This window comes from Tupaia chinensis, unplaced genomic scaffold (genome assembly GCF_000334495.1).
Source record: "Tupaia chinensis unplaced genomic scaffold, TupChi_1.0 Scaffold000215_1, whole genome shotgun sequence".
NCBI classification, from domain to species: Eukaryota; Metazoa; Chordata; class Mammalia; order Scandentia; family Tupaiidae; genus Tupaia; species Tupaia belangeri.
Window position 1 is genome coordinate 4,848,503 of NW_006159690.1, and position 13,808 is coordinate 4,862,310.

General features: G+C 41.4%; 1 protein-coding gene across 4 annotated transcripts in view; it reads left to right on the top strand.

The window, feature by feature from the left end:
- Positions 1–13,808, top strand: part of DNAJC6 (DnaJ heat shock protein family (Hsp40) member C6) — a 184,729-nt gene that overhangs the window by 53,858 nt on the left and 117,063 nt on the right. The gene's annotated exons all lie outside the window — the stretch shown is intronic.

Sequence of the window (13,808 nt, forward strand, 5' to 3'; positions counted from 1 at the left end):
GTCAGAAATAAAGTGAAAAAAAAATTCAAGCTAAAATATTTCAGAGGACTATAAATCTGAGTTTATCTTTTTTATCCGGTAGAAATGGACAATAGCAGTAATCGCCACCTTTTTTGGTTGAATATATATATATATATATAAAGCAGTGAGATGGAATGCTGAGAGCCCTGAACTGGACTGGCCAGAAAATCAGTCTCCCAAATATGGTTCTGTGGCTACAATCAGTAATAAATGCAATGACTAACTTTTGCTGGGTACCAAACAGCAGACCAGTAAGTATTGGTTCCCTTCGGTCGTGTGCTGACTCTTCCCAGTGGCAAGAGTCATTCATTACTTAGCAGGTCTTCATTGGGTCTCTGCAGTGTGCCAGACATGGAGTCAGGTACCAAATGTGGCTTAGCTATCATGGAGTCTACATTCTGGTGTGGGAAGTCATGCATACAAATAGCAATTTCAGTGTGGTGTGTTATAAGAGCTTTGTTGCAAGATGTGCAATGTTCTGGGAATCAGCAGTTAGCGTAATGACTATGTTGCTGGACTCCCATGTAGTCGACCGAGGTTCAAGTCCTGGACCCAGTGGCTTAAACTCACGCCGGGCACGTGTGTGTGCGTGCCCAAGATCCTGAGAAGAGAATGGAAGAGAAGGGATTGCGGTGTGGCCATACCCCCTGGGAGGTGATTTCTCACTTTCTGTCTCTCTGTCTCTCTGTCTGGCGAGTGCACGCGCCCTATAGCAAAAAAAAAAAAAAAAAAAAAAAAAAAAAACCTGTCCAAAAAAAAAAGATGTGAAATGTTCTGTAGGACTTTGTGAAATTTTATCTAACCTGGCTTTGTGAATGTAGATGGTTTTCTAGGGGAGGTGCTGCTGCTATTCATGCAGAAATATGAAGGGCAGGCTGGAACTGGCCAGACAAGGAATTCCAAAGAAACACTGTCTACACCTAGAAAGAAGTTGTGGAAGGAGGAAGGGGTGAGGACTGAGTCTTGAGGGGAAAGTAGTTGGTACTAGAATGTGAAGAGTTCATTGTGTTGGATACATGAAACTGAGGATTATGGGAAAATTTCAAATAGTTTTAAGTGGTTGAATCGCATGACTGAATCTGCATTTTAGAAAGCTCAAATGTGAATCAATGTGATCAGTTTGCAAATTGAAAGGACTCGTCTACTCCTCACAACTTCTAACTTCAACATTCCATAAATATTTACTGGTCTGTGAAATTTATTTCCATGCTGATTCCAGAGTTCTTGGATAGCAAGGCCCAAGATTATGACCAGTTTTGAGGAGGAGGTGAGTGTTGTGAAAAGAGGGTGGGTGGGTGGTAAGGGTGCGGTGAGGCTGAGACAAGAAGCTGAATGAACGAAGTATTATGTCCACTGGCAAACAAGGACACGAGAAGATAGACAGGTTCCTCAGATAGTCTCCTGAAAAGGAACCGATAGTTAGCTCTCATTAATCAGTTGGAATGATCTCTATTACAGATGAAATCTAAGAGCTATATCTCAAACATTAAAGTGTGATGCATACTGAAATTGTTAAAGTAAAATGATATAAAGTCTAGAATTTACTTAAAAGTGGTTAGTCTATACAAACAAACAAGATTGGCTGTGACTTCATAACTGCTGAGTGATGGGTGTGAAGGGGTCCATTAAATATTTTTTCTACTTTTGTATATGTTGAAAACTTTCATAACAAAAGAAAAAAGATAAAATAAAATCAACATGTCCCATTTATTATGTAAATTTGTTTTTTACTTTTAGCATAAATGGAGAAGGAGTCAGACTCTCTTATTTGGCCAGATTGAAACAAACAGTCTCTGAACCACTGTGTCATAGACACTGACATTTTGCTTTAAGTTCTGTATCAACTTTGATGGCTTAGGATGTTCCAGGCTGCATTGAAATGATGTAGGCAGATCTAACAAAGAATATTGCATCCAACGGAAGGGGTCTCTCTGCTTGAGAGCTCACTGATGACATAGACAAGGCTGTGCAGCTCTGGCTGTGTTTGAGCTGGAAGATGGTCTCTGGGTAGCAGGGTGAGATGGAGAGACCACCAGCTTTAGCCTTAAGCATGATAGAGTGGGCTGCGTATTATTGAAGAATGACAAGAAATAACAAAATAGGTAACATTCATTGACCCTCCTTCATTTACGCCAGGCACTATGCTAAGCTTTTCTGTGTACTTTATGTTGTACAGAAAAAACTTCTGCTGAAATTTTATTTTTAATTTTTTTAGAGGTTTTTGCCTGAGGGCATTGTGCTCTCCAGAGAAAGAGACAGAGACAGTGAGTGGGAACGTGAGAAATCACCACCACCCTCAGGAGGGATGGTCATGCCATAGTTCCTTCTCCATTCTCCTTCCAGGGTCTTGGGCATGAATTGGAACCACAGTTGGCCAGGTGGGAGTCCAGCGACAAATGCCACATCATCTGCTGTCCCCTCTCCTGCAGTTTTAAACATTGCCCTAATAGATACAACACTTTTTTGGATGAGGAAATAGACACTAGGATAAATTATATAATTTTTCCATGGCCAATGGGCATGTAATTTCTGGTACATATGGTAAATAAATATCTGAAATCCAGTGGTTAGGTTACAGTTTGTATACCACTTAGGATTAGTGTGGACACATGTAATAAAAGATGCACATTTATGGCTTAAAGTAGTTGTGGGCCAGCAGGTGGTGTGGTGGTTAAGAGGGCTGGAATCCCACATGACCAACCTCCCCAGATCTGACTCTCTCACTTTCCCTCTCTCTCACTCTCTCTCTGGAAATAGTAAAATAATAATAATAAATAAAGTTAAATAAGATAATTCTTAAAAAAAAATAAAGTGGCTGTTTCCTTATCACCTTTAAGGAGCCTAGAGATAATCAGTCTGGAGCTGTCGTGCTCTCTGAGCTCAGGATCCTTTTACCTTATTGCTTCATTGTGAAAGTCTTTCATCTTCAAGGTCACCTCATGGTTCAAGATTCTTGCTGGAGCTCCATATGCAACCTAGAAAAAAGGGAACCTATCCTCCCTTTTAAGGATATGTACTATAAATAAGTTGCATGCATCAATTCTGCTTGCATTACGATGGCCACAACTTAGTCCCATGTACATACCTAGCAGGTTATAGAAAACTTACACATGGCAGGTGCAAGACATGAAAGGTGACTGAGAAATATATTTTATATACCATTTGATCACTGAAAGTATTTCATTGGCGCTAAAAGATGGAGAGGAATACCGGGGCTCTCCAGCAGCCACTGCTTAGCCCACTCTTAGCTGTATTCCAGGCCATTGGTCTTCTTGGTTTGAAATGGGCATCACGATCTTTCTCATAAGACCCCTCCCATCTCAGTGTGTAAATACATGAAGGACTCAGGCATTTGGTAAAAAGTAAAAAAAAAAAAAAAAAAAATAAAAGCTAATTCCTTTTTTTTAGTTAGATGTGGTCAAATGGGGAGCGGTGGCTTAGTGTCCTGGAGACCTGGCTTGGAGACTCAGCACCCCCAGAATTGGCTCTACTTGTATCTAGGTGGTCGCTGCCTTCTCCATGACCATCATAAAGGATCTGCCACATGTTCCGTGTGTTCTACAGCCTAGCACCTTGTTAGGCGTGATGGGATTGTGAACACTAAATATTCACGTATTATGGATCTTGAACATAAAGTCATATACAGCGATCTGAGGAAATATCTAGTATGAAGGGGAACTTTCACTTCAGTGTTGGTTTGCACCTCACTTTGGGGAACTTTTTACCACGCAAAAGGTTTTTTTTTTTTTGTCCCCAAAACCAGGAACAACTGAACATGGGGCTAGCCAATGATAGCCTGTCAGGGTCTGACCATTTGAGTAGCTGATTTTCCCTGCTTGTATGATGACATATGAAAAGGATAGTTGCTTCTTTGAAATAGCATTTTAGGAGCAAGGTTGTCATACCATGAGCACATTATTTTTTTTTTAAGTTTACTTCTTTAGCACATTATTATTTTTTCAACGTTTATTTCTCCCATGAGCAAAAGAGAAAGACAACACCCCCGACATCATCTTGATGCTTCAGTCTACCGCCTTCTTCAGCAGCCCCTGGTCACGTGTGTACCTGGTATACTTAGGGAAGTCCCCAGACATGAACCTGGATCCTCTCCATGTGGGTCAGCCTTGCAGAGCATTGTGTTCTATCACTGTGCCACTGTCTCACCTAGAGTATGGCCTTGACAAGTCCAGGATATGACAAGTGTTAGCCATGGAACTGGGTTTTAAGGGAGCTCACTACAAAAACCCAGGGTGAATTTTAAGTAAGCTGGAGATGGCCTACCATATATATATATATTTTTTTGCATTTCCATTCAATTGTCAAATAGTTACTGAGCATCTATTACTTGGCAGGTATTATGCTAGGCCTGACAAAACATGATGAGTATTGTCTTTACCTATCAGGGTTGCTCAAAATACCTAGATTATAAATTGTCCAATATAGTCTTAGGGTAAGATGTAGTCTAATATTAGTGTTTATTATATCCAGTCTAAGGCAGTTTCTTTTTTTTACATTTTAACATTTATGAATCTTGAAGCATTCTAAAATTTGTATACTAAGCCATACTTTAATCAGTAGCATTTTTTTCCTTAATGTTATGACTTATATTAATGGTTTCTTAGATCTGATAAAACACAGTATTTGAATAGGCTTTATTTTGTGCTTTCGTGTATCTTATATAGCTTAATTCTTCCTGTGAGGAAGGACAGGTAGTCTTTTCCAGTGTACAGACAGGGAATATGGTTATGAGTAGTTAAGCAGAGAACTAAAACTACATATGGCAGATGTACAACTCAAACATAGTTGTGAATTTTTCTCCAAAGTTAGTAGTTTTTTCCACCATGCCTTAATATATCTTTGATTTGCATACATATTATTCATGTACACAAAGTGCAAATGCAATAACCACAGTAGAGGTGGTCTTTTAAAGTTAGAAACTTGCTTTCAAGAAAGGATGTTTTTGGGACCAGCAGTTAGCGTGATGGCTATGTTGCTGGACTCCCATGTAGTCGGCCGTGGTTCGAGTCCCAGACCCAGTGGCTTAAACTCACGCCGGGTGCGTGTGTGTCGTGCCCAAGATCCCGAGAGGAGAATGGAGGAGAAGGGATTGCGGTGTGGCCATCCCCTCTGGGGAGTGATTTTTCGCTTTCTGGCTCTCTGTCTCTTTGTCTTTCTGGTGAGCGCACGTGCCCTATAACAAAAACTTCTCAAGGGCTTTCAAAGTAGACAGAAGAGTAGCCACTTATCAGTTTTTAGGAGTACAATATAAAACATTCTTTGAGCCTGTTGTTTATAAGGTTGTCTACTGGGAATCTACATTGATTAAACACTTTCAGAATTCACTGAGCAGAACCTACCTGTGGGTGGTAAAGCAACAGCAGTTCCCATAAGGCGCCCAGCCATTTTCCACTGAGCACACTTAGTAAGGCAGGGCAGACCTAAGGAATGCTCCACTTCCACTTTTGCATCTTTTATTATTCTATTTTATGTATTAAAAATATTTTTTTAGCTATAGGGTATGTGTGCTCACTAGAGAGATGGAGAAAGGGAAAGTGAGAAATCACCTCCCTAGGGCAGATGGCCACATCACAGTCCCGTCTCCTCCAATCTCCTCTTTGGATTTTTTGTGCACATACATGTGCCTGGCGTGTTTTTTAAGTCACTGGGTCTGGGACTCAAACTGTGGAGCTGACCATGTGTGATCCAGCAGCTTAACCTTCACATTATCTGCTGACCCAATCCACTTTCACTTTGATCAGTGGAACTGCTTCTGTAGCCTGGTGCAGTAGTCTAAGTATGAATAGAAAGATGGGAGTTTGGAGTCCAGCAGGTAGTGCTGGACTCCTACATGGCTGACCATGGTTCAAGTCCTGGACCTGGTCGCTTGCTTTCTCACCTTCTCTATCTCTCTCTCTCTCTGGTGAGCGCACGTGCCCTGTAGCAAATTAAATGATAATAATAATAATAATAATAATAAAATTAAATGAATAATTCTTTCTTGGAGAGGTTTTCGCTATAGGACATATGCGTTTGTGAGGAAGACAGAGAGAGACAGAGAGACAGAAAGTGAGAAATCACCCCTTGGGGGGATGGCCAGGTTGTAATCCCTTTTCCTCCATTCTCCTCTCGGTATCTTGGGCACACATGCACACGTGCCCTGTGTGAGTTTAAGCCACCGGATCTGGGACTTGAACCACAGTTGACTACATAGGAATCGAGCAACACAGCCAATATGCCATCTGCTGGTCCCAATAAATAATTTTTTTTTAAAAAGGAAAGGTGGGAGTTTGAATCCTAATGATGGCTGTGTAGCCTTGGGGAGATTACTTAACATCTCCACATTTGCCTCCAAGTAAGAATAGCACCTTCACAGAAATGTTGGGGACTTGAGAGTTCAGGTAGGTAAGGCATCTGGCAAATGGTAAATACTGAATTGACGGCAGTTATTTTTATTACTGCTAGTGCTTCAAGGAAGCACAGGTTTGGGGATATTGAGTTATCTTAAAAAATATGCCCTAATTAGATTTTGTCCTATCTTTTGGAAGACTCCACACTCTATTAGGCAGCATTAGCAGGAATCCCGACTCCTAAATAATATTATAGGAATAGTTCATGTTTTCTTCTATTGCATTATCAGCTCACTCAATTTTTTTTTCCAGCACACCTCTTTTTTTCTTTTGTGTGTTGTTTCAGTCTGATTCTTGGAATTTCTACAGTAAAACCTGGATTAACTGGGGTATGGCCAACTGTAAGACTTAATGGTTGTGGTTTTCCCTCTGGACACTATTCAGAGGAGAAAGGGAGAAATGGCAACTAAAGTTTTGAGAAAGATAAGAAAATTTGAGAACTAGAGAGAATCATGCAATTCAACACTTTCACTTTTCATTTTAAGAAAAGGAGAACAGGGACCAGATTGTGGCACAGTGATAAAATGAGATGCTCTGTGAGGCCTGACTCACATGGGAAGGTCCAAGGTTCTTGTCCGGAGACCCCATGAGAATACTGGGTATGTGTGTACCCATGGTCGTTAGTTGGCTGAAGCTGTGGGTGGATTGCAACATCAGGATCCTGTTGGGGGTATTGTATCTCGCACTTGTAGAAGAAATAAATACATAAACTCTAGGGACCAGCAGGTGGCATGGTGTTTAAGGCACTGGATTCCCCATGGTCAACTGAGGTTCAAGTCCCAGATCCTGTGGCTTGAGAATTATGCTGGGTGCAGGTGCGTGCCTGCCCAAAGTCCCTAGAAGAGAATGGAGGAGAAGGAATTGCAGAGTGACCATCTTCCCTGGGAGGTGATTTCTCACTTTTCCTCCCTCTGTCTCTCTAACGAGTGCATGTGCCCTATGGCAAAAACTTTAAAAAAAAACTTAAGCAGGCTGGTGGGGATGGAGAGGAAAGGGGAATGAATCAAGGCTACCCAGCTGATTAAGAGCAGCAGAGTCAGGAGAGGGTTCTCAGTCATTTCCCCTTTCTTCTGAACTGTGCTCTAATGGTATGGCTTTTGGCATCTATTTTGGTGGTGTCACTCCTTCAGCTTTTTCCTTCTTTCTTCTTCTCTTCCTCTTCCCCTTCCTCTTCCCCTTCCCCCTCCCCTCCCCTCCCCTTCCTTCCTTCCTTCCTCCCTTCCTCTCTCTCTCTCTCTCTCTTTCTTTCATTTCTTCCTTTATTCTTTCTCTCTGTTTTAGGGTTATATATTTGTTTCTTATATGAAAGAGAAAGAGAGTGAGAGACAGAGATACAGGCAGCTCCAACAGGCCTTCACATCACTATCCACCCCCCTCTCCAGCTGGCTTGGGTCATGAGCATGCCTGGGTTCGCATCCCAGAACTCTTTCCATGTGGGTCCAGCTGTGTCACCACTGCGCCACCACCTGACCCCAACTCCTTAAGCTTTTATCTTCAACCTTAGTTGAGACTACTACACTGCAAGTCTCAAATTCCGATATTTTCTTGGGCTAACTGATGGTGGAAATGGGTGGAGTAGTCTGGGTATCATGCATTGGAAAGTGGTGGTGAACTATAGCCCTCACCCTGAAGCAGGTATGCTCTATGCCCTCTGTAAAAACACCTAACCTAAAAAAGTTTTGCTTTTGTTTTTAAAGGTACACAACAAACAAAATATGATTGAAAGCCAAATATTGCCTGTTGCTCTGTAGTTTGCATGTCTAGCACTAATTCAGTAAGGAACCATCTTAATTATGACCCTGAGGCACATTGCCAAAGGAAGTTTCAATACTACTCATCGATTTATACTAATTAAAGCAGAGGAATGAAGACATGCATTCTGGAAACCTTATCATAATACATTTTGCAACAAAGAGAACAGAGTAGAAGCTCTGTCCTCATTTACTATATGGCTAATCAAAACCCTTGTTATCCAGTTATCCAGATGAATTTAGATGTCAGTATAGAGGACATTCACAAGTGAGAAGGCTAGCATCTTTCAGTACCAGAGGTGCTGCTATAACATAGACATTGAAATATTTATGATCAGGACCCACAGTGAGAAATGCATTTGTAATGTTACTAAGCAGGAACACACACACACACAGACATGCACACACACACACACACACACACACACACACACGCATGCAAGAACATTTTAAGAAACAATGTCTTACCAGCTTCCAAAAATGTTCTCCAACCTATTGCATTTTAATGAAAATAATGGTTATGAATTGCTAAGTTCATTTTAATCAGACAAGCCACAACATATGGATTTTTTTTTTGAGAGGTTTTCGCTATAAGGTGCGTGCGCTTGCCAGACAGACAGAGAGAGACATAGATACAGAAAGCGAGAAATCACCCCCCGGGGGGATGGTCACGCTGCAATCCCTTCTCCTCCATTCTCCTCTCGGGATCTTGGGCACGCACGCACATGCGCCAGGCATGAGTTTTAAGCCACTGGTCCCAGACGCGAACCACAGTCGACCATGTGGGAGTCCAGCGACATAGCCATTACGCTAACTGCTGGTTCCCTTCTTTTTCTTTTTTAAAAGAAAATCTCTGGACTAGATGATATTATTTGTTTATTCATTAATTTAGTAGATAGTTACTTAATGTCTGATGAGAGTGGGATGCTTATTTGAGTGTCATAGAAGATACACACATGAACAGTACATGAACTCTTGTTCCCAAGGAATCCACATTAAACAGGAAAAGCAGGCACACAGTTATCTAAAACCAAGGCAGAGCAATCATTTCATGTTATACATAGCACTTTTATATTTTCATGTATTGTAGTGTTATCAAATCTCTTAGGTAGTCAGGACAACTTTTAGCCCAATTTTATATTAGGAAATTGCATTTTTGAAAAAGTGGCATATAAAAATAGTAGCATAATAATAGCAAGAATCAATAGTCTGGCACCTACTGTGCAAGGGGACTTGGAGTTCACAGAGAAATGGAATTAAAGTACAAGTTTATTTTGGTGCAAAAATGTTTGAAATCCATGCGTAGTTGTTTTCATAATATGAATTTTTCATGAAAATTTTGAAGATTCCTTATGTGTTAGGAACTAATGTAATTCTCACTGGAACCTTATTATGATGGTGCTATATTATTATTATTCTAATTTACAGAAAATAATAGTCAGGCAGAGAAGTTGTTCAAGAGCCAAGAGTTGGTGGACTCTAGGATTCAGTCATAGGCAGGATGGCTCCAGAACCTCAGTCTTTTTATTATTTTTTTTAGAGAGAGAGTTTTTTTTCCCCCCATAGGGCCAGAGAAAGACCCAGAGACAGAAAGCGAGAGATCCCCCCCCGCCCTCGCCCCTGGCCCCACCAGGAGGGATGGCCATGCCTCAGTAATGTCTCCTGTGTTTTCCTCTGGGAATCTTGGGCATGCATGCACATGTGCCTGGTGTGAACTTTAAGCCACCAGGTCTGGGACTCAAACCATAGTTGACCACATGGGAGACCTGTGACGTAATCATTACGCCATCTGCTGGTTCCCAGACCCTCAGTCTTGATCAATGTATTCTGTTTCCCAAGAATCAAAAAACATAGATCCTAATCCTAGATCGGTCATAGCGTATCTTCATCTTCTCCTTGTCCCACTGTGAAGATCGTGTGGCACCTTCTGTGACGAGAGAGCATTTGGGGTGAGAGGTGGAGGTGGGGAAGGGGCTGGGGAGAAATACAACCTAGCTCTGGAACATTCCTCAGTGTGGATAATCTCCGAATTCATAAAAGCAAATAAAGTCAGCCATAGAAAACACAAAAGGTGGGCTGGCCCCTACCACAGTGATTACGAGCTTAGTGGTTTGAAAAACTTTGGTGTGTGTTGTGCATGTGTGCCCCAAATACTGACATGATGTGGAAATAGAAGAAAAAGGATTGCAGTGTAACCAAGCCTTGCTATTTTCTCACTTCTTTACCCCTTTGGTTGGCACATTCATAGTCTTGGGCAATTAAAAAAAAGAAAGACAAAGGGAAAAAAATGCCATGCCCCAAAGCATAATTCCTTGTCTCTGTCCCATATATAGTGTGGTATTCTTTTAAAAAAATAATTATTTTATTTTATCTTCTTATTTATTTTTAATTTTTGACCAGAAGAGTACAGAGAAAGAGAGTGAGGGAGAGAGAACGAAAGTGAGAAAGCAAGCTGTCATGTCCAGGACTCGAACCGCAGTTGGCCATGTGGGAATCTAGTGCCCTTAACCACGCCACTTGCTAGCCCCTGGTGTGGTATTCTTAAGATAAAATAAATTACAAAGCAATCTTGATTTTCAAAAACAAAAGAGTTAAGCTCTAAATGTCCTCTTTGGTATGTCTTTGCTTTAAGCCCAAATTTTCATTCAAAATTACGAGACAACTTTTATTATTTCTTGTAGACAATTTTCTATTGGTATATTTCTGGAAAAATCACACTTAACCCTTATTGAGATACTCCCATGGGAAAAACTAGGACTGCCAGGCACTGAGGATAGAACTATACCCAAGACAGACCAATAATGGCACTAATAGAGAATGTTTGTTAAGTGCTGTATATATGCTATGTACTAATTTGGTTCTTATTTCAACTACTTAATGATAGTACTCTTGTGCTCATTTTATTGAATAGAACAGTAAGATCTTCACAGATAAGTGAACTGTTTAGGAATGTGACCCTTAAGAGAGTAAAGACAATTTTAATGGTGAAATTAGTACATATTCCAATTTAGGTTCCTAACTCTAGTTTCTTAAGACTGTTGTAGATTAATCCAGTTATTGCATTTTCCTGCCTTAAGATGTTCCTTACATCCCTAATTTTGTAGAATTATTAAGTCATTTTGAGTGATTCTATTTATATTATGGATAAAGATAAAAAATAAAATGATTATTTTAGCCCATTCATGTCTTCTTTAAAGTTGCAAACTTTGGCGATAGATATCCAAAAATACAAAGGCATATGTCTCATCTACAGTTTCCTCCAGCAATATGTCTGTAGTTCTAAAGTTGAGCAAAAATAAGAGTGCTCTTTTTGAAAATAATACTTTTTTACTTTTCACAAGGGGTCCTTTCTTAAATTCTTTTAACCCTGTCATTGTAAGTATAGCATTTGTCAAGACACATGGTGGACACAAGATATTTTCTCTGTGGGTCAGTGTTAATGAAAAGACAAAAGTGCAGAAAAAAGATTCTCTAAAATGATTTGGAAAAGATTTTCTTACTAGACTTTACATAGAGTTATTACTGAAGTCAAATAACTAAAATAGGGACCAGCAGTTAGTGTAATGGCTATATTGCTGGACTCCCATGTAGTCGACCGCGGTTCGCGTCCTGGACCCAGCGGCTTAAAACTCACGCCGGGTGCATGTGCGTGCGTGCCCAAGATCCCGAGAGGAGAATGGAGGAGAAGGGATTGTGGCATGGCCATCCCCCCTGGGGGGGCGATTTCTCGCTTTCTGTCTCTCTGTTTCTCTGTCTGTCTGGCGAGCCCACGCACCCTAGAGCAAAAACCTCTCCAAACAAACAAACAAACAAAAACTAAAATAGCTCCATGTGTCTGGTGTGGAAAACTGAAAGTGTAAAATTTGTTTTAAAAATTCTGTTACAGTTTTCGCTGCCACCATTCATGTTGTTTGATCTTTTCATGAAGAGGCATTACCTCTGATTTATGATACAGGTCATAATAGGCTTCCATCAGATAGTGTGTTTGGGAAACTGGCTAGTCAGGGAGTGTAAGTTCTTCCCAGGAGGACCAGCAGGGTGGGGGTGCTCTAGAATATAGCACTCTTGGTCTCTCCTGATTCCTCCTCTTCCAAGAAACTGTGTTTGAGTGGTCCTCGAAAAGGAGCATGTATCTCAATTCAAGTAATTTATGTTATGTAGACCTATGCAAAGCTAGAGTTCCCAGGAAACTCTGAGTCCCAAATGATCTGGACTAAAGTCTCTTAGATGCTATAGTTTGATTTTTTGTGTGTCCATGACTGATCAAAATAGTAAGAGAAAGCTGTGTAGGTTGAGAGGAGAACAAGGCTGGCTTTCTGGATGGGCTCAAGCAGATTTTACATACATGCACCTTTTTTCTTGTTATTTCTTGGTGAGGAACTCTTGTCAAGTGATTTTTGGAAGACTCCTCATTCGGTTACACTGAGTTCTTTACCTGATCTTCACCAGAAATGAGGAGGAGTCCCTCTGAAATCTTATTATTTCAGGTGAAAAATGAGCATTTGGCACTTGGATTTTGAGACTTAGGGTTATATGCAGGTTTGGTGAAGCCTGAGAGTTACACAATGTCTGGGATCTCTTTAAGAACACGATTACAGAAGGGACCAGCAGTAATGGCTATGTCGCTGGATTCCCATGTAGTCGATCGCAGTTCGCGTCCCGGACCCGGTGGCTTAGAACTCACGCCGGGTGCGTGTGCGTGCGTGCCCAAGATCCCGAGAGGAGAATGGAGGAGAAGGGATTGCGGCATGGCCATCCCCCTGGGCGGGTGATTTCTCGCTTTCTGTCTTCTGTCTCTCTCTGTCTGTCTGGCGAGTGCACGCGCCCTAATGCAAAAACCTCTCAAAAAAAAAAAAAAAAACCCACGATTACAAAATCATGAATATAAAATTGGGTACACAGCCTTGAAAGGGCCTTCTACAAGAAAGGGGTCCTGACCCTGAAGCTTAATTAACTCCGTGATAAATTTTCTCCTCTGATAATGAGTGACTACTTTATTGCCTAGAATTATGAGGGGAAAAAAGGGGGGGGGATGAGCCTGGATGATGGGAAGATTATTTGTCTAACTTCACAGCTATCCCCCTTAAGTTAGCTGGGTTATTTAGCCCTTTCTCCAGGTCCCAAGGTAGATGAGGACAGATCTGAAATTGCACCTGACTTCACCTAACCCCAGCCCCACCGCGGCCCCCAATTTATTTCTCCCATACATAGTTAATATTAGATAGCTGTTGTATGTGTGCTCACTAGGCAGAATGGATGCTAACTCCCTCTTGGCAGTAGAATAGCCAACTCCGCCTGCCCACTCCGGGGTCAGCCCGGTTCTGGGTAATGTGCAGGCTGCTGCCTTTTATATGTGAGCAGACAGACAGCCCGGCATTTAACATGCGTTTTTCCTGTTCAGCTGTTGTGAGTCCCCTAGGACGGCGACCATCGGGGTGACTTTGAATTGCCGAATCTTCCAGCAAATATAGGCTAAGTTATACGAAATGGGCGTGTTTGGATTTTACCAAGAGCCCCCTTCCTTGGTTCTCAAAGCTTCCCAGGCAGAGACACCTAGCCCCTTTCTTCTTTACCACAAGCGTGCGAATACACCCCCTCCCACCCTCGTCGTAGTAGTCCCCTCCCCCTC